Below are 25,587 nucleotides of genomic sequence, written 5' to 3'. Positions count from 1 at the left end.
GTAAAATTTTAAAGATTTTGTTTTTCAAAATGACTAACTACCTTCCCCAACATTACAGTGTCATTTCTCCCTCTGTCACCAACTCTTGGGGCCTCTTGTAGCTTCCATCAAATTCTTACAGACAGTAGGTCCTCTGATGGGGACCCATCTATGCCATATCCCTCTTCTTCCCTCCTACCTCTCTCCAGTTTTTCAAAACCACTTTGTCACAAACTTTAGCCTTGAGAAAACTCCTGGTACCTGAAAACTTTCACAATGTGGCGTTAGAGCAGAGTTAAGAATTCAACAATTTTAGGGGCACCTGGGTGCCTCAGATGGTTGAGCATCTGCCTTTGGCCCAAGTCATGATCCGGGGGTCCTGGGATTGAGTGTCGGGCTCCCTGCTCCAGGGGGGCGCTGCTTCTCCCTCTGTCTCTGCCCACCTGCTCATGCTCTCTCGCTCTCAAATAAATAAAATCTCTTAAAAAAATTCAACAGTTTTAATTTCTTCCTACTGATGATTAGGAAATGTATTATAGCTTTTTGTAAATATGATAAAGTCACATTTATAGTAACTTTATAATAATGTGATTTGAATATAGTTGAAGCAGAAATTTTAGAGCTGAAGGGACCTCAGGGAACATCTATAGTTCAGTCCCTGTGAGGAAACAAACTGAAACCAAGAGTCATGAAATCAGGTGCCCAAATTCCTGTAGCTCATGGGCAACAGGGCTGGAATACACAGCTGGTCTCTGCTGGCAACCATGCTCCTACCCCTTTGACCGGCTGCCACCATCCTCTCCTTTCCAGGATTTATTGGTGGTCATAATTAAGCAGGGAAGTGACAGTTTATTTAAAGACACTATTTAGGGTCTCTTAACTACTCTCATTCCTACACCCAACCACTATCCAAACCAGACAGAGGAGAGCTGACTTTCGGCTGAGGTGCCACATTGGCTGAAATAAATGCTTCTAGAAGAATCTTTGGAAAATGTGCATCTTGCCCATGGAACAGTACTGGGGAAGGAAACTGACTACCTTCCTCTCCCCAGCAAGTCTCTAAACTCAGGTTACACCTAGATTCAAACACAGGGGAATCCCATGCTCCTGAGACTGACGTGCAGACAACGTCATCGGGTGACACGCCACAGTGGGCCTCGTGAACTGATATGTCCCAGCCACACTGGCTGCCCCCCATGGCAGGGGACTGGGGGCTCATGGTGAAGCAGCACAAGGCAGAGAACAGGTGTCAGGGCAATTCGGGACAAACAATAACAACAAGCTTTTCCCTCAAATAGAATTATTTTTACCAGTCTAAAGTTAAATAGAAAGTCTTGTTGGACATATGGGAAAGTTTCTTGACAACGTAAATGTCAAATCTAAAATAATTTCCAGCTCTAGATCTATGTATTCTCTGACTAGAGAGAAATGTCCTCTTAGGTATCTCCAGCTCCGTGTTTTCTGATTATGCAGGTAACCTCTTAAACACCCACACATTTAAACAAAAGATCACTTTTCCACCCATGATGGCATGTGTATATTCCTGTCATTCAATAGGATGCTTCTGAGAAAGAGTGTATGCTCTAGACATAGAGGTGACCATTTCATGGTGGCCTGGCTTAGCTCTATGCCACATTATGTAGGGCATTTGAGGCTCTGCTAATTCTCTCCATCTCTTCCTTCTTTAGATCCTTTGTGAGTTCCCTTGGAGCCCAGAGTGGCAAAAACTCAAGTTCTGATCCAGATCTTGACCTGTCCCTGTTCCTATAAGAACTTTTCAGGGCATTACCCTCCCAAGTATGATGCAGGCATTTCTTCTAGAACATTAGAAGATCCTCAAAATTGCACCCTAAAAAACCAGGGCTTATGAAAAAAAAATAGGCATGGGACAGACCATCAAGAATCCACGGGACTTTGTAATCAGGATTCTCACAAAATCCATAACAATCCTCCTAAAAACATGACCCCGGCTGAGGCTGAATCCTCCTGGGCCTAGTCAAGCATCCCAGCGCTCAGTCCTGTGCAACCTTCTTCCCTGGGCTTGTGCTTCCTCCTTGCCGAGGAAAGTCCTCGAAGACATTCACTTCTAAAAGAGACTAGATCCATCAAACTTAAAAATATGCACCAGGGACCCCCCCTTCTTCATCAATCCTTTGTTTTCTCCTCTCCAGCACAGGAGGGCCTATCTTCACAGCATTTTTATCTGAAGTTGTCACTCCCCAAACACAGCAGGAACCAAACTGGTCCTTGAAGTCACTAAATCAGCCACTTCTTGCACCAAAAGGAGGCACTTCTACACTATTCTTGGCTTCTTACTGAAGGTCTTCCTATCCTGCTGAGGCCTTCTGATTCCTTGTGAGATCAATGCAGAATGTGAACATGTTAGGCGAAGCCTCATTCTGTTCCAGCCAATGCAACCTGCACATCCAGCGTACATCACGACTTGCTGAGAAGTCGCTCATCAGCTCCTTGGATTTTAACATTTTTTTCTTCCTATTGATTGATTGGTAAAACATATACAACATAAACCTGACCACTGTAACCACCTTTCAGTGGACAGTTCAGTGGTGTTAAATATTTTCCTGCAATAAAAAAAATCTGCTAAAACCGATTTAATCAAAAGATCAAAAAAAAAAAACAAGATCAGAAGATAATCATAAAATACTTTTACCACCATCCTCCTTGTTTTCTTCTTGTGTTTTCTCGAGTTAGTGCTATGGGTAGCAGATCAGCAGCAGCGGCCATATCTGAAAGAGCTTGGGCCAAGTTCCAGGGAAGAGCCTAATGATCATCATTATGGCTTATACTCCAAAAGCCTGAAGGGTTCTGAGATAACAACATAATAGTAAATGTTTCTTCTTCTGTCCAAGCTTATGTTTTAGGAGGAAATAAGAGAGAAACTAAATGCCTCAACAGGAAAAAAAAACAGCAAGTGGAACCTTCTAGGGTCAATGCAGGCCCAAGGTGGATATCTGATGGCCCAGGTCCAAATTGTGGCTGTGTGACCTTGAGCAAGGGACTGAACCCTTCTGCGTCTAAGTTTGCAAGCTATAAAGTGAGGATAATGTGAAAAGTAGATGGGTTAATATAGTCACTGCATTTCCAACAGTGTAAGGCACATAAAAGTCCTCACTAAATGTTAGCTATTATTAGTGAAAGGCCAAGACCCACCACCCCAAATATTTCAGGTGGCGGGCCTACAAATAAGGCATTTTTATTTTGTGTGGTTGAACTTCAAAATGACTTATTCTTAGAATTCATAAAAATACCTTAAATAACTTACGGACATGAATAATTGTTCTTTCAGCAATGAAAATAAATATTCTTTTTTAGCTTTAAAAAAAGGCTCATTGTTATTCTTGGTAGTCAATGGCACAAGGGTTGTTATTAGGATGGAAAAAAAAATCTTGACAGCTTTGACTTAACTCCGACACTCAGAGGATGTCATTTAATTTAAAAGTACAAACACACATAAAGGCAAGAGAAGAAATGCCTGTTTAAAACCATCCCCTCTTCAAAACTTGCAGATGTCTTTCAAAAAGCTACATAATATTTTTAGAGTTTATTTATAAACTTAGACACTTTAGACACATTTTGTGTAAAACTTAATGTTTTAAACTCTGAAAACTTTTTTTTGAATTCTCAAAAAGTAAAGGATTCCAGTGTCTCCTTTGACTATCAACGATGCTAAACACACAATAAACACACAAACAATAAACTGGGGGGCAAGGGGGACCCCTTCAGAAGAACCCCCGGGGGCTGCCAGCACCACAACGATGGGCATCACGGCTGGCACAAACACTACCAAACCATTTGGCGGCGGCCTCTGTTGGCCTCAGGCCAGACACAGTCCCAGGGCAGGGAGACCATGACATCAAACTTCCGGCGGGTGTCAAGAAAATGACTGAAGGACATTACCACAGAAATTTCAGAGCAATTGGGAATACTCCATCCCTGGCCAGAAAACCCTCTGCCATGTCAAGGCTGAGAGCAGGGGTGAAATGAGACAGATGAGAATCTTCCACTGGAGGGAGTTCTCAGATGATGAGGACCGTCAGTCGCTACCAAAAATGGGACTAAAAACCAGGATGGGGTTTTCCTGCCCCATAAAATAGTATGCCCCTCAGACCAGTAGTTCACTAACATGAAGTCCAAGTTGAAGGAAAGCAGTCAGGAGCTCTCTGCACGCAAACGCTGCAGTGTCTATGCGCCTCATGACCAAGTGCACAGCTGATAATGGACGGTCATGGGGGGCCCTGCCAGCGACCACCAGACCACTCTCAATGCCCGCTACTTGAGTGGGAGCTACACAGCCTGAGTAGCTCCCAGGCTAACAGGTGCTGGGTCTGTTGTTTATTCTCGGCCAGCGCTATGTTGGTGCTGAGATACTAAGTATGCGAACAAACAATGGCCAGACAAGTATATAGAAACAGAACTCTGACCCACAGCCTGCAGCATCCTGGCCAGGAAACCAAGTGCTATCTACAGTCACCAGCCCAGGAAGCCAGCCTGCTATCTCTACGTCATGCCTGTAGGAAGTCAGGCGACCTCCACTGGCAATAATCCAAAATGCCAACCGATAACCTCTGTAACAATCAGCCCCAAATGGCCAGGACTTGAGTAAAAATGGATAACTTCCCTAATTCCCAACACCCCCCACGGCCAACTAAGGAACTACTAGAAAAAGCCAAACACACAACCTTAACCGATCACAGATGCCCCCTTCTTGAGCCCACCTCCAGCTTCCCCACGCCGACAGCCTCCAATCAGGGCACACCGGGAGCCTTCCCTGCCTCCCCTGGAGTGCTCCCCCCCCCCCCCGCCTCTGCCTGCCTCTGAGTCTCTGCCAAAATGCAAGAGATGGTGGCCGACACCCCTGTAATAGTCAGCTCTGCATAAATAGCCTTTGCCGGTTCTCATCTGGCTGGCCTTCGTGTATTTCCACCGTCCTGTGTTGCCCGTGCCTTCCTTATCCTTGCCTATCTCCTTCCTGAGCCTGAGCAGCCGGAGGAAAACTAATTTCGATGAAAGGGTCAACCACTGCCCTGGGAAAAGGCAGACCTATGCAAGACCAATATGGACAATTACAAAACATTCTTACTTTTAATTCATATACAGGACTTGCCTGGACAGCCTCAATAATGACTACTCACTGACCTAGAACTGAAACAACCCAAAGTTCCCCTATACTCATCAATCTAACAGCTCAGTGCAAAGGCAATGTATCATGAAGGATTTGTTTCAAAATGCACCCTTGGACCTACACATGTCCGCCTTCTACCCTACGTCTTCGACACCTGTAGAGTCATAATCACAGGCTCCTCCACGTTGCTGGGAGAAAAGAAAGGTGCACTTTTCAGTAGACTTTACGTATCCTTATTTCTTCTAATTCTCTGAAAATTGGTGCTCTGAGTATGAAATACAGGGTTAAGGAGAATCATCAAAATCCTGGCCGATCTGAGCCCCCGAGCCTCTAAACATTCTGGGCCAAAGGCCCTGGGGCCCCTCCAAGCATCAGCTCCCATCCCCCTCCTCTGGCATCTGGCCCTCAGCGGCATCCCAGTACAGAGCGGGGGCTGGAATTCCTTAGTTCTGGTATGGAATGTCACACAGCATCTTCCTACCTTTGAACCCATCTGCAAGATTCACTGATAGGTAAGGTAAGGAAGTCCTGAGCAGGCTTCCTGATGCGTAAGTCCTCAAGCCTCATCCACTTTCCTCTACAAAGGGATTCTTCAGCCAGCCTCACAAATATCATCTACTTCCTTAAAGGAAATGGAAACTTTTTTTTTAATCACAAAGAAGTGAAAGTTCATACTGGAGTTTGGAAAGCATTTGAATTTAAATTATTTTTCTTCTTTTGCTTGACTGAAGTGTTAAAAAAAATAACAGAAAACACAAGTCGGGGCCATTTCAACAATTCACATATAGCCTTCAGCCCATAGAGAATTCAGCATATAGAATAAAATATTCCCAACATGCTGAAAACATTGTTAACTTTTACCTGAGCTATGGGAGTACCTCCCCATAATGAAGGGACTGATTGCCTATGTATCTAGATGTGTATTCCCTACCCAACCCCCCAGCCCTCAGAACCAAATCACTGTTTGGCTGTAACCCGATTTTAATGTATGTATGTATGTATGTATGTATGTATGTATGTGTGTGTGCGCGCGCGCGCGCAAAAGCAGGGAGTCTCTACAGCCAATGATTAAAGCTCGAGCAAAACAGAGACTTTGGACTTTGATCAGAAAATGGATTAAATTCCCCGATGAGGCTGATCAGAAGCGGAAACGCCAGGAGACACCAGCATTCTCCACTTCTTTCAGGAATAGCTTGGGACAGAGTCCTTTCATTAGGGCTGTACTCTTTGGTAAAAGAATCCAGCTACAAGTTGTAAAAAAAAAAAAAGTCTGTTTATTCATGTACCAGGGGCTGTCTTTGCTAAAAGAAGAGACACTGGGTGAGGCCGCCTGGAGCTTCCTGGTCCTGCTGATGTCCCCTGTGGGCCGTGCTGACCTCGCTCCCTTGTTCCTTAAGCATGTCCCAGAGACAGGATGTGGGTTTCTCTGGGCACAGCGATGTGCCCAGTTATATGGTCTGTTTGTCAAACCATGCAGGGTCTGAGATGCTGCCCGCTCGCACGGGTATGTACTTCATGTATGTGGATGTTGCAGAAGCATGAGGCGGCTCTGTATGGACACTCACGTCCAGACCAACGGCCACCAATGCTGCAGCATCGGCCCCCACACCTAGCCACCAGGCAAGGTGATGAGAGCCTATCGAGATGCTCTACGTGGGTGCTGGTTACACCCCACAGATGAGGGATGGAAAACAAATGATTTTCTCTGCTGTGCACAGGAGAGAAGTAACTGCCTCTCTCCGTGTGTCCAGGAAGGAGGAAGAGATACCTTCGCTCCTTGGAGATGGGATGGAAAGGACCCTGGGTTCCTACCTTGACCTTTTTGAATGTAAAATTGCTTCAGGGGTCAGAGCGTCCCGCGTGTGTGTCTGGGCTTTTATGATGTAGAAAGGTCTCCAAGGTCTGGGCTTTGTCCCTTTGGACGGTAAATACCTAGGGAGATAGCACTCTAGTTTCCCTGGCACCTGGGGCTTCATTATGTGTGTGTGTTTTTGCAGGATTGGTCTGGCTCTGGAATGTTCCAACCCTTAGTCAATGGACAGAGTGGCCAGCCACTGGTCCTGGCCATTCTCCTATACAGCCCTATAGCAAGATCCCAGCCACCCAAGGATATGTTTGCTTCTTTCTCTCTTAACACTTTCTCCACAATTTTCTTAGGTATAATTGGTATGAACATACATGTTCACTGAAGAAAACTTAACAGTGATAACTAATAGGCACTGCTTGCTTACTGAGTATCAGGCACAATCTTAGGGGCTTTGCATAGACTATGTCGGTGAATCCTCAGATCAACAGCATGAAGCAGGCACTACCAGACCCCTAACTGACAGGGGAGGAAGTGGAGATACCAGGTTTCAGCGACTTTCCTGAGCTGCACAGCTGGGAAGGAATACAGCAGGAGCCTAACTCCAAGCCCCTGATTTGTAAGCATTGTGTTCTTATGTTTGACAGACAGATCAGTCCTTTCATTTACCCATTTTTTAATTAAAATGGGATGAGACTGTCATTTTTCACTTGTCCCCTTACACTTCTTAGGCACTAATAATTTTCAGAATATGTTCACCCTCGATTATCTCATTTGATCATCACACAAAGGCCTTTTGGAAGATGGGCCTTGTATTCTTAATTTCTCAGAGGACGCAGAGAAATGAAGTACTTCTCGTGACTAAAAGGGGCTCGACCAGGGGTCTCCTGATCCTGGTGCCACTGGTCTCTCCATCTCAACCCAGTGACTATGCAAATTCATCTTCAAGGGAGAGAAGTGAAATCAGTACATACGATCATGAAAAGCAAAATTTAAATGTTGACTGTTACACCTTATGGGGATCTTAAAAATAAGCTAAGCCAATGGTGGCGATCTGGGGATTTGAAATACGCGGTATTTGTCTTTTAATTCACAACTACAATCCTGCTCCTGTTTGTAAAATGATCAGCACCTACATCAAAAGACAGACAAGGGGAGGCACAGGGAAGGTGCATGATGACCTCGTGCTGGGAGGGAGGCTGGAGTCCTGCTTCCAGGCCCAGCTCTGCCACCACCAAGCCCCAACCTCAGTTTCCTCTTCTGTAAAACGATGGCCCTGGTGGCCTGACCCCTGAGTCTCTCCCAGCTCCACAGCTTCGACTCTCCCCTAGAGGACACAACCTGGGGAGACTCGGCTATAAAAGTCAAAGCCGAGGATAACAGTGTCTGTCTTCAATCAGATTGGAGGTGAACCCCAAATATTTCCCAGGAGTTTCTTGATAGTTAACCAAAAGCAGAAACTGCAAAAGCAAAATGTAAATTGTTTATCTGAAGAATGGCAATCTGTAGTTAGGTATAATAAAGAGAATATAGGACATTGGGGTAAACATGGCATTTTATAGCCTAACTTTTAGACAGAACATGAAATAGGTCTGCTATGGGCCCAAGTTATTGGAATCAATGATCTACTCTGCCTGAATTCAAGTGAATTTAGGTTTCTGCCTTGGTTGGAAAAAAATCTTGGGATATGAGGTTTGCCCTAGAACACTAAGAAGTTCTAGAAGGATGGGGACTGGCTGAATGACGCCAGTGTCTGCGAGCATCATAATTTACTGGAATTAGCAATATAAGTGCTGCCGGTAGTGCTCAAAGGTACTGTTGTTTTTAATTGTGTCCTGAAAAATCTGCCCGAGAACTAAGAGGAACACCACATTTCACAATTTACAGACCTTAGCTCATGTTCTTTCCAAAGTTCTTCCCTATTTCCAACCACACTTTTTCCCATCTGAGAAAGTTGGGGAGCACCAGTCCCCCCAAGCCCTGCATACCTCTTTCCCGGGCATGACTCTTGCAGCCTGGGGACGTGCTTTCATGCTAGGAGCAAAACACAACACCGAAGAACCAGGGAAATGCTGAAACCGAGATGCTAATTCTGCGTGTGTGGAATGGATGAAGAAAGGCATTCACCCGGGCTAGCCTACCTGCGTAATCAGAAATCAAGCGGCTCTTGAATCATAGTTAACTCCTGCCCCTATTAATTCACGGTCGGCCATGAAAACAAGTGATTCCCAACCCCACCATCCCCCATCATCATTGCCCAAGGCACAAATGTAAGCCATAGCTGGAAAACCATCCGAAATCAGTTCACTTCCTTTTAGAACTCTGTGAAACAATATACAGTCCAGAATAATTAAGATAGGTGTTATTCAAGGATTCCGGAGGTGGGGGGGAGATTTATTAGGTCAGTGTAACACACTCATTCTGAGAAGGTGCTGGATGGCTAATCCTCCTGCCTCTTTGGTGTGGGTGTGGTACAAACCTGAGCCAAGTGCTAGAACAAATTTGATTTTGTGTGTGTGCGCCTGTGTATGCCAATCACAGGATAGACCAAATTACCTTACTGATGTTCATTTGGGGTTCTGCTTCCGTTTCCATCAGTGGTGGGAGCAGGGAGACAAAGACACGGGTGATCTAACGGCTCCTCAAGGCTTTACCCCCAAGATGAGCCCAGCGCCTTGGTCCGCAGTGGCCCAAAGCTGGTGGGGGAAGGGGGGCCACTTGGCAGATAGCTCCCCAGGAGTCAAACCCCGTTATTCAAAACTCTCCAATACCTTGCCTGCATGTATTTTTCTTAATGGATACTGAGTGCTGAGGTTCACACTTGTGTGTGGAAGGGAAGAAGGTGGGAGAACACACTTCAGGTGAACCCCGACTGACTTCTGAGAGACTTCTCCATAAACCAGTCAGCTGCTGGTTTTCTAGGCCCCGGGGCTGATGACACTCAGGTGAAATGGTGTCTCACAAATGGGATGCTATGGTGGCCCCTACCTTTTCTGTTGCTCTCAGCTGAAGAAAGATATACCTGCCTCCAGAGAAAATGAGGAGAGACGTAAGGAGTGTCCTGATTTAACAGTCCTTGTTACAGCTAAAGAAATAATTTTGAAAAGCGGGTTAGCTACTAAAAGACAGCAAGGAACAGCATAATGATTTTGCCCTAAAAATGATTTTCCTGCCAGTTTTCTTCTCTTACGGACTTTGACACGCAGCCTCCACTTCCCGAAGGCTAGACTGAACACGGACACCAAATCGGGGTGGCTCTCTACCCCAGCACGAAGCCAGCCACCACACAGTAACCTCCTGCTTGAGACAGCAGTGTAAGCTACGGAAGTCATGTTCAAGATGCTCACTTTGTTTTGTACACATCCTATCCTCTTAGAAGTGGCGTTTCAGAAAAAGTAAACAAAAATGGGCTGTTCTATTTTTGGTCCTTCTTTAAAGGGCTGCATTCAAGTTCTTGCTCTGAATGTCCCTGCGCACGTCACTTAACAACTCTGAGCCTTGGTATCTTGTATGTAAAGTGGGAACCGAGTAGTGCTCCCTCCAGAGAGTGCTGGCAAATCAAAGGAGCTCACGTGCGTGACCATGGCAGGTGAGCGCAGCCCCTCCTTGACCCCTAGACCTAATGATCTTTCATGCTGCCTAATTTATTAGGGAAAAATGACAATGAGATGCCCCCGGAGTGGCAGTGACAAAGCTAGGGGATAAAGACGTGCAGGGAGAGCGTCCCGCTTGTGGACCCTGCACCCCATGCACCAGAAACACTCTTAGAAGTTGTTCAGATACATGGGGGCATTTCCTTCTGCACCACAGACATGAGGGAGTACTGTGCTTTTATTCTGTTTCTCTGGAAGGAAGTCGGATGTCAGTGCCTACAAGAGTGAGTGGGTTCCAGAAGTGAAAGTGGACAATCTGTGTCCAGCCTTGTGCTTGTTTCTCCCTGTTCCCGGCCGCCCCAGGACGCTGGCTTCCTTATCTTATTCTGCTCATGTCAGAGAGCAGCTGTGCAGCACACGGAGTGAGATAAGACAATGGCGGGGGGGGGGGGTGCTGGCAGTGTTCCCTCCCAGGATTTCTGGGCACTGAGTGCGCTGGCTGAGGCCAGGGGGAGCCTCATTCTTGCAGCGTGGCTGTATTCCAGCCTCAGAGGCAACATGCTCCGGTCTCAGCAGAGAAAAGGGAAGCCCTGAACCTTCTGGAATGGGTCAGCAGGCCTGCCTGGCTGCAGGAGCTGCGAGTTCTGGGAGCAGGGAAAGGCCCCTTGGCTTTCGGAGCCTCTCATTTTCATCTGGAAAACATGAGCCATGCTGTTCTGGATGATCACTGAGGTCCTGTCTTCATCTGTTCTGGCTACTGTAACAAATTACCATAGACTGAGTAGTTTAAACAACACACATTTATTTCCCACAGTTCTAGAGGCTGGAAGTTGGAGAACAGGGTGCCCGCACAGTCAGTTTTGGTGAGGATCTTCTTCCTGGTTGCAGATGGGGGCCTGCTCTCGTGTCCTCACATAGCAGAGACAGGGTTAGCTAGCTCTCCAGCCTCTTATAAGGACACTACTCCCATCCATGAGGACTCCACCCTCATGACCTAATCACCTCCCAAAGGCTCGACCTCTTAATACCATCACATTGGGATTAGGGTTTCAACATATGAATTTTAGGCAGACACAAACATACTGTCCATTGTAGATCCTTTCCTTCTCAAAAGTGACGTATTAACCAGAATCAGGGTGTGCGTATGTCCAATCCAAAAGTAAACTCCTGTTTCCATTGAAAGTCAGGTGTTTCTTGTTCCTTAGGGGATTGTGACACAGGAGGAAAGTAACAGGATCTTTCCAGTTTGGTCAGAGCTGAGCCCTAATTCTGCAGGCCAACCCTCCTTAGAAAAAACAAGAGGTCATAAGAAATAGCACATGTCACACTTACGGTGGTGAGAAGCCCCATACATCCCATAAAATCTCAGAATCCATGGGAATACACGGTCTATTTGATTTAGATTGAATTTTCAGACACAAAAGGTTATCAGGCTACTTTGTCCTCGTAAATGGCAAAAGCTTTTGAAAGCAAAGTGTGCAACCAACCCCAAGCATCTGCCAAGACATTGTACGTGTTTGGCTTCTATAGTTTGAGTATTTCACTTTTTCCCATGACGTTAGCTTTCAAGAGAACACTGGGATATATTGTGTCTTTAATTGCTAGCGTGTACCTTGTTGGAAAAAAGCAAGCACTTCATTCAAAAAGAAATCACCTTGAGGCTGGCATTTATTGGTGGAAATGGTGGTGTGTGGGGAGTCTGAGGGATGAGCTAGTCTCAGCAGCGAGTGACAAAAATAGCACCACTACTTTTCACTGTAATGGACAGTCTCGCCTCTTGATTTTCATGTTTAGTATTAATATCTCCCTTTTATAGATGAAGGGACTCAGTTTTGGGGTGTCTGTGACTCGCCAAGGTCACTTGGCCATGGCGACCATGTCAGGGTGCCAAGGCTTCCTGCTACAGGCCACAAGCTATCTTCATCAAACCACTTAAGATGCTGCCGGCCCATACGGTGACGGCCACTCACACGCTATGCTTTAAAGTCAGGTCATGGGTCAACGCTGCCGCGCCGGAGGAAAAGGCTGAGTGTTTTTATAGGTAGCTCATATAAACAATACATACAAGAGCTGCCGAATGCAAACTGCTAGAAAACACAAACATAGCCTCAAGTAAGTTCATGCTAATGATACCACCCCCAGTAGCACAAACTGAGAAATGAGACTCCGCCGCTTAATAGAGCTACGTACTTGGACACACGGCAAGACAGAAACAGGAGATTCTGTACATATGGGTTAAACGGCTGGCCACACGGAACAGCTAACTCATGCAAACACGGCACACCTTCATAGACACTGGGAACACAAAAGGAACTGTTCTTCTTTCACAGTTTTAAGCATGATCTCAGGGTCCTGGGATGGAGCTCTGCATCCAGCTCCCTGCTCAGCGGGGAGCCTGCTTCTCCATCTCCCTCTGCCGCTCCCCCTGCTTGTGCGCTAGCTCTGTCTCTCTCTCTCTCTCTCTGTCAAATACATAAATGAAATCTTTTAAAAGATTAAAATAAATAAAAATTTAAGCACAATGTCTCCTTCATTAGGCACCACCACTCTCTCCTGGGTCTTTGCCACTAAGGGGCCAACACAGGTCTCTGCAGGGGGTTAGCTGCAACAGTCCCGTGTGTGAGGAGAGACTGCCACTGGCCCAGTCACTGGGAGGTGAAAGAGAGAAGAAACCCACCAGACAGTTGGAAGGGTCACAGATTTTCCCGTCGCATCACTCTGCATACCCCAGACAGCCCGAGTCCACATGCGTGCGGCACAAACTGGAGCCAGCCCCCCGGCCGCCCAGCACAGTTGCTTCGGTGGCACACGGGGGAACGAACGGTGCCTCCGGAGCTGTGTGGCCCCAGCAGCAGGCCCTGGCTGAGGAGGAGCAAAGAAGTGCCAGGGCAGGAACAGCCAGGAAACCTCCCAGGCGAGCATCTGGAGCAGGTTTCTAGAGAACTCAGGGGCCAGGATCACCGAGGAGCTGTCCCCAGCGGAGAGCCAGACTCAAGTTGCTCTGAGGCCCCGTGGAGGGAGCGGGGCGCCGTTGTGCTTCCTTAGACACTGTCGAGTGGGTCCCATCTGTCGTGGGGCAGCCCGGAACAGGTACAGGTGTGTACCTGTACATGTACCTAGGCGCCTGCCCCCACAGGAGGTACCAGGGGCACAGCGGGGCTCACAGCCCCCGGCCTGAGCCCAGCGTGGCCGTGAGAATGGCACGCACACATATGGACAGGGGCAGTGATTCTGGTGGCTGTGTCCAAGCAAGACCGGACCGACAGAGAGTGGCAGCTGGGGCCACTGCCAGGCCAGACCCCAGGGCTCACTCAAGAGCAGGTGAAGGACGCAGGGCGCCAGGAGCTAAGAGTCGGCTTGCTTGGCGGGGGTGGTGGTGAATGACAGCAAAGAAGGGGGAAGAATGGGATGCATAATGCAGGGGAGGGGGCTGTTTCATCAAGGCCAAGTACAGCTCTAAATCGAGGGGTTCTGTGCTCCCCCAGACACAATCTCCAAAAGTGGTGGTTTCTTGATCAGATGAAAGAGAAGAAGAGGGGCGCCTGGGTGGTTCAGTCGTTAAGCGTCTGCCTTCGGCTCAGGTCATGATCCCAGGGTCCTGCCTGGGATCAAGCCCCGCATCGGGCTCCCTGCTCAGCGGGAAGCCTGCTTCTCCCTCTCCCACTGCCCCTGCTTGTGTTCCCTCTCTCGCTGTGTCTCTCTGTCAAATAAATAAATAAAATCTTAAAAAAAAAAAAAAGTAAAGAAGAAAGTCCAAGGATAGAGGGTTTTTATGAGCTATGTACCAACCAACCCCCCCCCCCCCCCCCGGCCATCTGCAAACACCCAGCTCCAGCTCCTTTGGTGGGTAAACCTGGTGGGTGGGAGTGAGCCATCAATTCCAGAAATGCTTCTGCGACGACAAGTGTGACAAGTGCTCCCATGATCCCAGGACCCGGAGGAACGAGGAGGCCACCTGACCATTCAGGATAGAGACAGAGGCCAAGAGCGGAAGTGTTGCGGCAAAGTCGCGGAAGCAGCTCCGAAACAAGCAGCTTTCTTACCTCCAATGAAATCAGTTTGTCCTGAGCCAGAAATCCAAGAGATGCTCATCAGCCAAGGGCTACACATGATTAGAAATAGAAACAAGTTCTCTAACTTGAGAGATCATAAAACCTCTTCAAAACTGCCATGCGAATCTTTTGCGCCTGCATCTCTCTCTCTCACAACCGCTGTGAAGCAAAGGGGAGGAGAAGCAATACAAATAAAATCCCCCTTGACCATGGAAGCCTTGGCAAGCTCAGCAATGACGTCTGTTTTGGGTCTTGAGATGAACTGATAGCCCGGAGCTGCACGGCAATTGTTCTTGGTAACATCCCACATGACAGGCCTGCCCCCACTCCAACCACACACGCACCCCCCAAACCGGGGGTTTTAAAGTTTTCCTCAGTTTCACTGGGTCGTGGTCTTCAGAAGAGCAGGCATCTTATGCAGGGACTGCACTGCAGGCCGTGTCTTTCACAGACGGCCCAGACGAAGGTGTCGATGTGGCAAACAGGCAACCTGGATGGGCTCTTCCCCGTCCCCCAGCCACCTCCTCAGAACCGCTTCTCCAGCTCCCCCCGCCCCCACTGTGTCAGTAGGCAGGCTGAGCACAGGCACTGCAATGTTTACACCTGTTGCACGCTGCCTATTTCTAAAGAGGCCTTAGCCTTGCAAAACAGAACGGTGGAAAATCGAAGGTAGTTCTGAAATTGAAAAAACAATACTGGACTTTTCCGAGCACTAACAACAAATCCGAATCTCACTGCAATGGGCTCTTAGTGAAACTAGCCCAAGGGGAATGTAGGCCCACAAAGAGGACCAATGATCAGGCCCCAGACTGGAAATGGAATTATCCCAATACTGGGAACATTAGATTTTCTTCTCTGATTTAAGGAGAAAAAAAATGTGATGAAAATCCTTTATGAGCTCCATCTATCCCATTTGCTTTCCTGTCGTCTTTGGCAGAATTGGAAAATTTCAAAGACTACAACAAACTCACATTTCAGGTACGTGCCAGGCAATGCACAAAGTGTTTTTTAGAGATTTACTTATTTATTAAAATTATTTATTTATTAAATAATTATTTATTAAAAGATTTTATTTATTTGAGAGAGAGAGAGAGAGAGCGACAGAGATCATGAGCCGGGAGGAGAGGGAGAAGCAGTCTCCCCGCTGAGCAGGACCCCGGGACCCTGACCTGAGCCAAAGGCAGTCACTTAACTGACTGAGCCACCCAGGTGCCCCTAAAGCCTTATTATTTGAGAGAGAGAGAGAGAGCACGAGCAGGAGGGGCAGAAGGAGAGAGACTCTCAAGAAGACTCTGCACTGAGCGCAGAGCCCGATGCAGGCCTCAATCTCATGACCCTGAGATCATGACCTGAGCTCAAACCAAGAGTTGGATGCTTAACCGACTGTGGCACCCAAGCACCCCTCACAAAGTATTTGTTTAAGTGACTTCTGTATATTCAGAGAATGAATATCTGTCAGGGTGTAAACCCTACAGATCCCAGAAAGAGTAAAACTTCTTAGAAACGCTTGGGGCAGCCTGCTGTCTGACTGGATGAGAAGGGTTTAGAAGGCCATGTCCTCAGAGTTTTCTTGGAAAGAGATCATAGAAGGGTATGTCTCCTAATACCATTTTTAGGACTCTTTCCAGATGATTGCAAGGTTGATGATGTCTATTTACTTTTTCAAATATCAAATATTCTCTTGTGTCCTCACAAACCACTAGAACACTCCAAAAATGATCATCATGAACTGTCATGCAGCCATTAAAATTATGTTTACATGGAATGTTTAATGACATGGGGAAATGCCTATGTTCAGATTAAGGCGACCAACCAGAATGGAAAAATATAAATGGTATGATGTGAGGCATGTGAAAATGCATAAAAGAGATTCAAGAGACTGGTAATGGGTGGTGCTGGTTCAGATGTGGGTGGGTGGGTGGGAAGGGCATAGACACAGCGATTGGAGTCATCCATTTGGTAGCATCTATCCATCCAACAGATGTGCCCCTTTACTCAGAAATCCCCTCCCGCCTAGTAATCCCTGAATTAGAAATATCTGGACTGTACTCGAAGACATACAGATAAGGAAGTTAAGACAACATGGCCTATAAGAGCAAGGAAGTGGAAAGAGCACAATAAACGTTTAACAATGGGTTAAATAAATTATACTTCTGAGTATGACTATGTAGCCCTTAAAAAGAATGAAGTAGCTATAAGAAATGACCCCCCCAAAAAAGTCACTACGTAAAATGCATGAAATAAGTTCTTAGTTTAAAAAGAAAACATACTTAAATGGGTATATATGTAAATGCGCGGGAAAAGAACTAGCAGAATACACCCCGATGGTTCATCTCCTGAGAAGCGTGGAGAGCTATGTACCGGGTGTGTTGGTTAGGATGCTTTTGGCTACAGCTAACAAAAACCTAACTTGACCTGCTTTAAGTGTTCAGGGAGGTTTCAGGATCTCCCAAACAGCCCAAAACAGAGACTCTGCTGGCTAATTCAGAAGGTCAAGGGCACTATGGAGGCCAATTCTTCACCTTTGCATTCTTTGGCAGGTCAGCTGGGACCTGGCCTAGCCTACTCTGGTGGCTGATGGCGGCCCCACTTACAGGCGGCCCCACTTACAAGCATTGCGTGGCCAGAAGAAGAAATGGGTTGCCTCCGCCTCTTGCCTCATTTGAAGGGCCAGGGAGGCTTCCCAGGGACCCACCCTCATGCTTTATTGGCCAGAACGAAGTCCACATGCTCACACTGAGCCAATCACTGGCAAGGACAGCAGGCCCACCCAGGGTAGCTTTGGCCAATCAGGATTTACCCCTGAGACACACGGGAGCGTGGTAGACACTAGAGCAAAACCAGGTTTCTGCCAGGCACAAAAAGAGGAACAACTCTTGTAGGGCACAGACTGTAAAGGGGAGCTTTTTACTAGAGATGGCCTTATATTATGTGAATTTTTACGAGATTATACACATATTTTTTAAATATTTAATTTATTTATTTGAGAGGGGGAAGGGGGGCAGAGGGAGAGGGAGAAGCAGACTCCCCGCTGAGGAGGGAGCCCAAAGCTGAGCTCGATCCCGGGACCCCGAGATCACGACCTGAGCCAAAGGCAGATACTTAACTGAGCCAGCCAGGAGCCCTGAGATTATATTTTTTGAAAAGTCTAACATTACAAAAACATTCAATGCATAGAGAAAAGCCCTAAAGGAAATACACCTTGAGGCTGCAAGCGATCTTCACGATCTTCGCTTTCTTCTATGTTTTCCGAAAGTTACACATACTTTTATAACTAAAAAATAATAATTTTAAAAATGTTCTCCTGTTCTCCGTAGTTTGACTTTCAAGGGGCCCAGATATCCTTTGTGAAGTTGTGCAGTGCCATTTTTTTGGTTCCGGAGGGGGGAAGAATGAGGCTGCTCAGCTCTATCATTTGCCTTTCTTTAGATGGGCTTGGGTCTACTGGAAGTCTGGATTACTCCCAAAGACCCAGGAACAAAATCCTCCCGGCCTTCTGCAAGGCAGCAGTCCACAAAGGTGGGTCCCTGGCTCCCACCTCCCACCCTCTGGCCCTGCCACTGCCCTGACCTCCATTCTGGGTGCTCTCATGCTTGTTGCCGTCCTTCCTCTCCTTTGTTACCCCTCCACCTCCCAAAGGACTGCCTTGGCTCCAATCTTTCCTCTACTTTTCCTTCCCCCACACATCAAATGACCATTGGCGTTCTCTTACAACTTGGTTTGCAAGGTTTATTTTAGGCAGGGAGACATGGAGCGGGAACGGTAGCAGCAAAATCTCCTTTGCAAATAATAAACAGAACTCTAATATGTGTGTGTGTATATATACATATATATAAAATATCTATATCTCTATGTATTTAATATATACAAATCTAATATATATGTATGCATGTATATATGTATTCGTATAAAATAGAGAGCATTGTTGAAGTATTTTGAGGGTCATCCAGATTCCCAGATTACCCCCCTAAGATCACGGTGCTAGAGACCACTGCCTTAGAATATCCATCTTTCCCAGATGTCGAGAGGAAACAATCATCTCAGAGCATAAAGTATAAAACGTCTGCCTGATGAATTCTGACACACCCTGCACTAATTGCTGGTAACTCATCCAAACTGAAAAGGGTTCGCTGATGGCTTAATCCTTCCTTAAAAGTGCCTTACCAGGGAAGGCACCAGTGCCCCTCAAAGAAGAAAGGTACTGGCCCTTCCCTCTGAACCATATTTTGAAGGAGTGACTGACTGCATGAACACCAGTTGGTCTTTTTTTAAAGATTTTATTTATTTATTTGAGATAGAGAGAGAGGGAGAGAGAGAGGGAGTGAGCACAAGTGGGAGGTGGGGCGGAGGGCAGAGGCAGAGGGAGAAGCAGGCCCCCGGCTGAGCAGGGAGCCCAACATGGGGCTCGATCCCAGGACCTTGGGATCGTGACCTGAGCCGAAGACAGACGCCGAAACAACTGAGCCACCCAGGCGCCCCCACCGGTTGTCTTGATCAATGGAACCTACTGACTAAGCACCACAAACAGCCTCAGGTAAATATACCGCTGGAAGGGTATCACCACGGCTGACCAGAAGCCAGGGCCCTACAGGAGAAGAGTGGAGATGTGCATGCTCCAAAAAATTGTTTTGCATCTGATGAACCTCCACAGCTGCCCACCCTCCAGCCCTCGGCTGGTTCTCTACTGCTCACCTTGGGTTTGTTGGTTAACCAGATCAAATCTCTAATTGGTGAGCTACATGGGAAAATATTTTAGGAACCTCTTCTTCCTCTTGCCTACAGCCCCCTCCTTCCCATCGACAAGAATAAAAACAATCACTTTTGTTATACCTAACACTTGTCCTTTACTGGTAATCCTACCAACTTGACCAGGGAAGCATTATTCCCACTATTTTTCTGACCAGGACACTGAGGCTCAAAGACGTTAAAAAAAGTTGCTCCAAGTCACACAGTATCCAAGCAGAGTACCATTAGCTACCCCAGGTCTGTGTGATTTCAAGACCTGCATTTTATTTTCTGCCAGATCACAAAGCTTTCCATTCAAAGAAGACTTGCTAGAAGTCAAGGTCAGCAATGTGGAAGCCCTACCAGAAAATCTCCTTTCCTGGGCCCTTCTCTGGTCCAGGACCTCATTTTCAGTCTAGAAAGAATCTCTCTTTCTCTTCCTGGTCAGCTCCTTAGGGGCAGAGATGTCCCATATTCTTTATTTTTCTATTACTTGGGCCTACCATGTAGTAGGTGCTCAGTAAATATAGGCTGAATTGAATTAAGTGTATTCCAGAACTTTGCTGGTGTTTCACAGCATCAGGAGGACTTGGCAGCTTGTGAGAAATGCAGAATCTTGGCTCCCAACCCGGATGTGCTGAGTCAGCATGTACATTTAACAAGATCTCCAGGAAATCACATGCACTGTAAAGTTTGAGACATGATGTTTGGCACCTTCCAGCTTGTTTAATACACTGTTTTTCTCACACCAGTGTAGAAGCTAAGCTCTCTCCTTTCTATTCTGCATCATCAGATGGAAACCACACATTGTTTTATGACCCACAGAAGTTCAGGTGATCGTTGAGGGAACTTTACCTCAGAGACAACACTTCGCTTGCAATGCCCACTGGTCCCCAATGTCAAAGAATTCAGTGAGCAACAGTAGTGTCCTAGCTAACGACTTCGTTTAGAAATTCTTTTCAACAAATGTTCACATTTAATAAGTGCTTATTTAGTTCTCTAAGGTACTATTAATCATCATCAGATTTAAACTTGAGTTACTCATAGTTAAGTACTCCATTAGCATTCACAAATTTCTAACCTTTAGATAACTCTCATCAGCAATTCAGCTCATTGCCTACACCTCTTTATTGAGCATCTATTATGAACAAGGCCTCATAGGGATGAGATGCTGTGGGGAATATGAATGTGGCAGGCCCAGACCTCCCATCTTTGCTACAAATAGAATGAAGATCAGGAACATGCTAATTAACATTGTGTAAGCAAATAATGCATCAAGTATCATTTCCACTATTTAAATGTGAAACTCAATTAGATGCTTCTATGATGCAGCCAATTAAACCGCTGGTGTAAAGCAGCCAAGTATACTGAGTCACTGGGCTATTTTCAACACCTTGTAATTTGACCTCTCTTGGGAAAGAGATGTCACCGCTTACATGGGATCAGCATGGGACAATCAGTGTCCTGATCACAATGAAAAAACTGACTTTTTCACGTGAAGAACAAGATACATACTTGTTTGAAAAATTAGGAAAAAGGACTTAGCCCTTTGGGTTCTTAAGGTTCAAAACAGACTTCAAAAAAATTAACAGATACAGATGATCATATAAAAGGTATGTGCATGCAGTATTATTTTAATCTGAACAAATCACTAATTTTGAATTTGTAACCTGAAATCAAGTGGCAGGATGAAGAGCCAGTTACAAAGATTACCAAGAGTTAAGAAAGATGGTTCAAAAAATAAGATTAATTCAACTTAATAATGACAGACATCACATAATGTGGGTCTTTTTTTTTTTACTATTTTCATTATTTTTACCATTTTCATTATTTTTATCATTTTCATTATTAAACAGCCAGAAACAGTAAAAAGGACCCAAACTCTTAAAACAACCAAACATGCTTAAAAACAATCATTATTTTCTACATAAAGATGAATTCTTTAGTCACCATCTGAACACTCTCATCATATCAGGGAATTTTTTTTCATCACACTAATTAGTAAAGCCTCACTTGGTTCTTTTCTTGGCACGTTTAACTCTTTAGGGGGTAACGTTTTATTAATAACATATTTCCTCCAGAATAAGTCCCTTCTCTCATCTCCGCAGGAGTCACTCTGGGGAATAGTAAGAATAAAACCAATTCTATGGTCGCGCACGGCGGGACAGATCAGCAAATAAACAGAGGCATCGATTTCCCAGAGGAAAATGGCTAAAAGCAGCACATTTACAATTCTTTTAAGCCACACTCCCCATCTCTCTGGGAGATGGAAGACAAGTATTGAATGTCTTTATGGTGCACACTTTATTTCTAACTAAATGTTTAAGAAGACTGCTGAGAAATGCCAATACTTCTATGGGTCCTGGTTTAGCTGTGTAATGAAACACAGATTTTAAAATTTTATTATTTTTTTACTTTTGCAAAAATAGTGGCCCTAGTCAGAATAACGCCTTTAAACATGATATTTATTCGGGGGTTATTTTAAAATACATTTTAGGGTTATTTTTTTAAGGTTTTATTTATTTGAGAGAGAGAAAAAGAAAGAGAGAGAGAATGAGCAGGGAGGAGGGAGAGGGAGAAGCAGACTCCCCGCTGAGCTGGGAGCGCAAGATTGGGCTCCATCCCAGGACCCAGAGATCATGCCCTGAGCTGCAGGCAGATGCCTAGCGACTGAGCCATCCAGGCACCCCCATTTTGGGGTTATTTTTGCCAAACTTTCCCTTTAAGGAAATCGTTGTGGCAGAAAGACCTAGTACTTGCCCTTGAATTTTGAACTGTCACTTCCCACCCAAGAAGGACAGCTCTGCTTTAATGCAAGCCATAATTAGTTGGTCAATTCACCGGTCAGGTACTAAATTAGTGTTAGATAGAGAGAGGTGTGGACAGAGCTACACCTTGCCAGGAACTGCTTTCGAGCTAATTATCTGCAAAGTCCAAACAGGGAAAACCCTCCTATTAAGGAAACGAAGGTTTGGGTTCCAAATGATCACAAATGACCAGTTCGTCTCTGCTAATTAATAACTACTCAATATTTTACCTGTAAAGAAACAGGCCAACCAATTTAATGAATTTGGGGCACGATAATAAAGCAGCAGGTACTAAAGACAAACAGGTAGGGTTTTCCCCTCTCGGACCCCTTCTGAACACCTGTTGAATCCCGGGGCTTTTAACTTTCTGATCTAAAGCTTCCCGGATACAACCATGGTAGTTTTTAGACTTTCTGGAAGTGCGTATTTTTAAGGTTTCCATCTTGCTTAATCTACAAAACTGGTTACTAATTATTTATGAATCACAGGGCTGAAAACAAACTTTCTTACCTTGAGCAGTTAAGGAGTGGCAGGCAGAGGAGCGGGGTTAGTTTTTAATTTAGCCCCTTGGCACCTGTCCCTACCCGCCCTCCCCCCCCCCCCCCCCCGGTTTAACGACCCTGCGCAACTCTATAGAAAGGTCAAAGGTGCGCCTCCCTCCTCCGCCCGGGGAGGGGGCACACCTCCTATCAAAACAACACGCTGGCATCCAACCTGGGAAGCGGTGGCCAGGCGAAGCGAAGAGCCAGGCTCCGCGTTCTCTAAACGTGCAGGGGGCAGACTGGGTACCCAGTAAGGCCCGGAAACAAATCCGACCTAAGGGACCCGGAGAGATCGCGGGCCCGGGGCACGCACGCCGCACTCCCCAGGGCTCCCCGGCTCCCCACTCTTCGCGAAGGCGAGAGATGGGGCTCAGAGAGGCTACAGGGCAACCCTCTAGGCTGCTACCTGGGCACGGCCTCTAGCCACCCCGACGGTACCCTCTGAGCTCCCCCAAATCCTGAGGTTGGGGGTGCCTCGTCCCCCGCTTCCTATGGCGAGACGCCCACGAAGCACACCAACCCGGCCGCCGCTGCAGTCCTACAAGACGCGCTGTCCCGGGCGGCGGGACCCGCGGTGGGGGTGGGGCCCCACCATCCTGCGCCCCTGACCCCTGCCCCGCGCAGCCCCGTGCCTGAGCGCCCCTTTGGCCCCGGCGTCCACGGCGCCGGCTAGCAGGTGACCGAGTCCCGCGACCCTGCACGCACGGACTCCCACCCCGGGCCCCCCGCATCCCCGGGCGCGGCTCCTTACCTCGGAGCTGGCCGGGGCGACCCCGCGGGGCCGGACGCGGACTGGGCCGGGAAGACGCGCCTCCCGCCGCCGCCGCCGCCGCCGCCGCCGCTGGGAGCCGAGGCGGCGAGCGGGCGCGGCGAGCTCCTCCTGGGCGGCGGCGGGAGGCGCTGCTCTCGCTACTGCCGCCGCCGCCGCCGCCGCCGCCGCCACCGCGGCTGCGGGTCTCTGAGCTACGCGGCCGCTGCTTCCCGGCCGCCGCCGCGCGGGTCCCTCGGCTCCTGCGGGAGGCCGGCTGCTCGCGCGGCAAACTCTTCCGCACGCAGAGCGGGTGGGGACAGCCGCCGCCGCCTCTTCCTCCTCCCTCTCCCTCCTCCCTCCCTCCTCCCTCCTCCTCCTCCTCCTCCTCCTCCTCCTCTCTCGCCTCCTCCTCCTTCCCTCCGCTCCTGCTGCCGGGTCTCTTCTGGTCGCACGCCGGGCCTTGGCCCCGACCCAGCCTAGGACTCGCATCCTGCGACCCCCCCCCCCACCCCGGACCCCCAGCTCCTCTGGGCGGCGCAGACACCCGCGCGCCCGAGGCCGTCGCCGCCTCTGCTGGGCTGCCAGGGACGCGCGGCGAAGTCCGGCCTGGGGCGCGGGGTCAGGACTGGGCGCGGGGTGGGGGTGGGGGGGGTGTGTGCTTAGAGGTGAACTGGCCGAGAGGGCAGGTAGGTGGACGCGGGGCTGCCAGCCGAAGTCCCGTTAAAGTTGTCGCCGGGGGTGGCAGGGAATCTTCCCCCCCTGCCTAGGGCAGACACCCTCGCCGTGCCCGCTGCCACCCCGCTGTCCCGTGCGATGGGGGAGAGGGGGACGAGTACACGACTGTCGTCCCCTCCACGCCGTCCTAGCGGGGCAGGTCTGCGCGCGGAGACAGAGGCCGGACACAGGGCGCGTCTCTGCGCTCGGACCACTGCGATTTCTCAATGAGCGGTGGAGGCCGGGCGGGGTGGGAGGGGGCAGTTGGGACACTGGGGTTGGGGGAGAAAGCTGGCGAGCGCTGTTCCGCGGAGGACCGCAGCGCCTGCTGGGGAGGAGTAAACGGTGTTGCTTCCAAGGCGAACATAGCCGGTCCGGAAAATGGGTCAAGGAAGGAAAGGAACCGGCTAATTGACCCCCCCGCCCCAGGCAGAAGCACGTGGGGTGGGGGGCTATGGCCCGGAGCGCGCCCTCAGAGCTCCGCTCTGCTTCTCCCTCCCCTCCCCCGCTGCCCTCCACTCCTTTTGCACCAGTGCAGGAAATGTTCCACTGACCTACATATTTTTCCAAACATACGTGACCTTTTTTTTTTTTCCTCTGTGGGAGGAGACAGGCGAGAATCCAAGAAAAGGAGAAGCTGGAGCGGCGCGCGCGCGAGCAAACACGGAGGCTTTCACCAAGGCTCCTGCAGCAAACGCCGAACCGAGACAGATGCACATAAATAGTCCCTGGAGCCAGGAGCGGTGATTTGAGCCCCTACTCTGCGGGGCTCCGAGACAGCGAGGGGTGAAAAGGGGAGATCCTGTGTCCCGCAACAGTGACCAGGTTCCTCTGGGCTCGCAGACTTCCCTCCACCGCGTGGAGGCGCCTGGGGAGAAGCCCAAAGGAGGGGAGAGGTCCCCTACCCCCGAGAGGTCACCTCTTTCCTAACATCACCTAAGTTCAGCGCCTGGCGCAGTGCTGTGCACCCAGCAGCCTTTTTCAGAGGTCCCTTGGTCCCTCGCACATTCCAGCAGGTAGCCCTGGAAGGGAAGGCGCCCCCGCCAGTCTTTTTCTATCATACTTGGTTTTGTGGTCAGACGGAATCTCCTAGGGCACTTCCTCTGAACACCAGTCGGGTCAGTGTGCTGGGGTTCGCTGCCCACTCAGTTCCAGGGCCCTTGCTTTATCCTCTCCCCGCTCGAGTTCAAGATAGGCCCTCTCCCGCGCAGACCCGACCAACAGCGCCTTATTTGGGCATGCAACCCCACACCGTCAATTAGATCAAAACGCTCACACAGAGCTCCTTTCTCCCCCCGTGTAAAGTAGGTCATTCTCTTTATTTCCCACTTGTATTATTTTTGTCTAATTCTCCTCCTGAAAAATAATCAGCTGCAAGGAACTTTGAGCATCCTAAGAGAAGCCTTAGGCTTGCTTCTGACTTGGAGGGCTTTTCAAGGAGAAGGAGGCATTTGGCACATTATGGTTTTGAAGTCCC

General features: G+C 48.2%; 1 protein-coding gene across 1 annotated transcript in view; it reads right to left on the bottom strand.

Moving 5' to 3' along the window:
- The window catches only part of NPAS2 (neuronal PAS domain protein 2), a 151,065-nt gene extending 127,573 nt beyond the window's left edge, over nucleotides 1-23,492 (bottom strand). The window contains exon 1 of the mRNA XM_027622741.2: nucleotides 23,397-23,492. The gene's annotated coding sequence lies outside the window, so the exon portion shown is untranslated. The remainder of the gene's footprint in view (nucleotides 1-23,396) is intronic.
- Between the last annotated feature and the right edge of the window lie 2,095 nt (nucleotides 23,493-25,587).

Source organism: Zalophus californianus, chromosome 8, assembly GCF_009762305.2.
Source record: "Zalophus californianus isolate mZalCal1 chromosome 8, mZalCal1.pri.v2, whole genome shotgun sequence".
Lineage (NCBI taxonomy): Eukaryota > Metazoa > Chordata > Mammalia > Carnivora > Otariidae > Zalophus > Zalophus californianus.
This window is presented reverse-complemented; position numbering and strand designations above follow the sequence as displayed.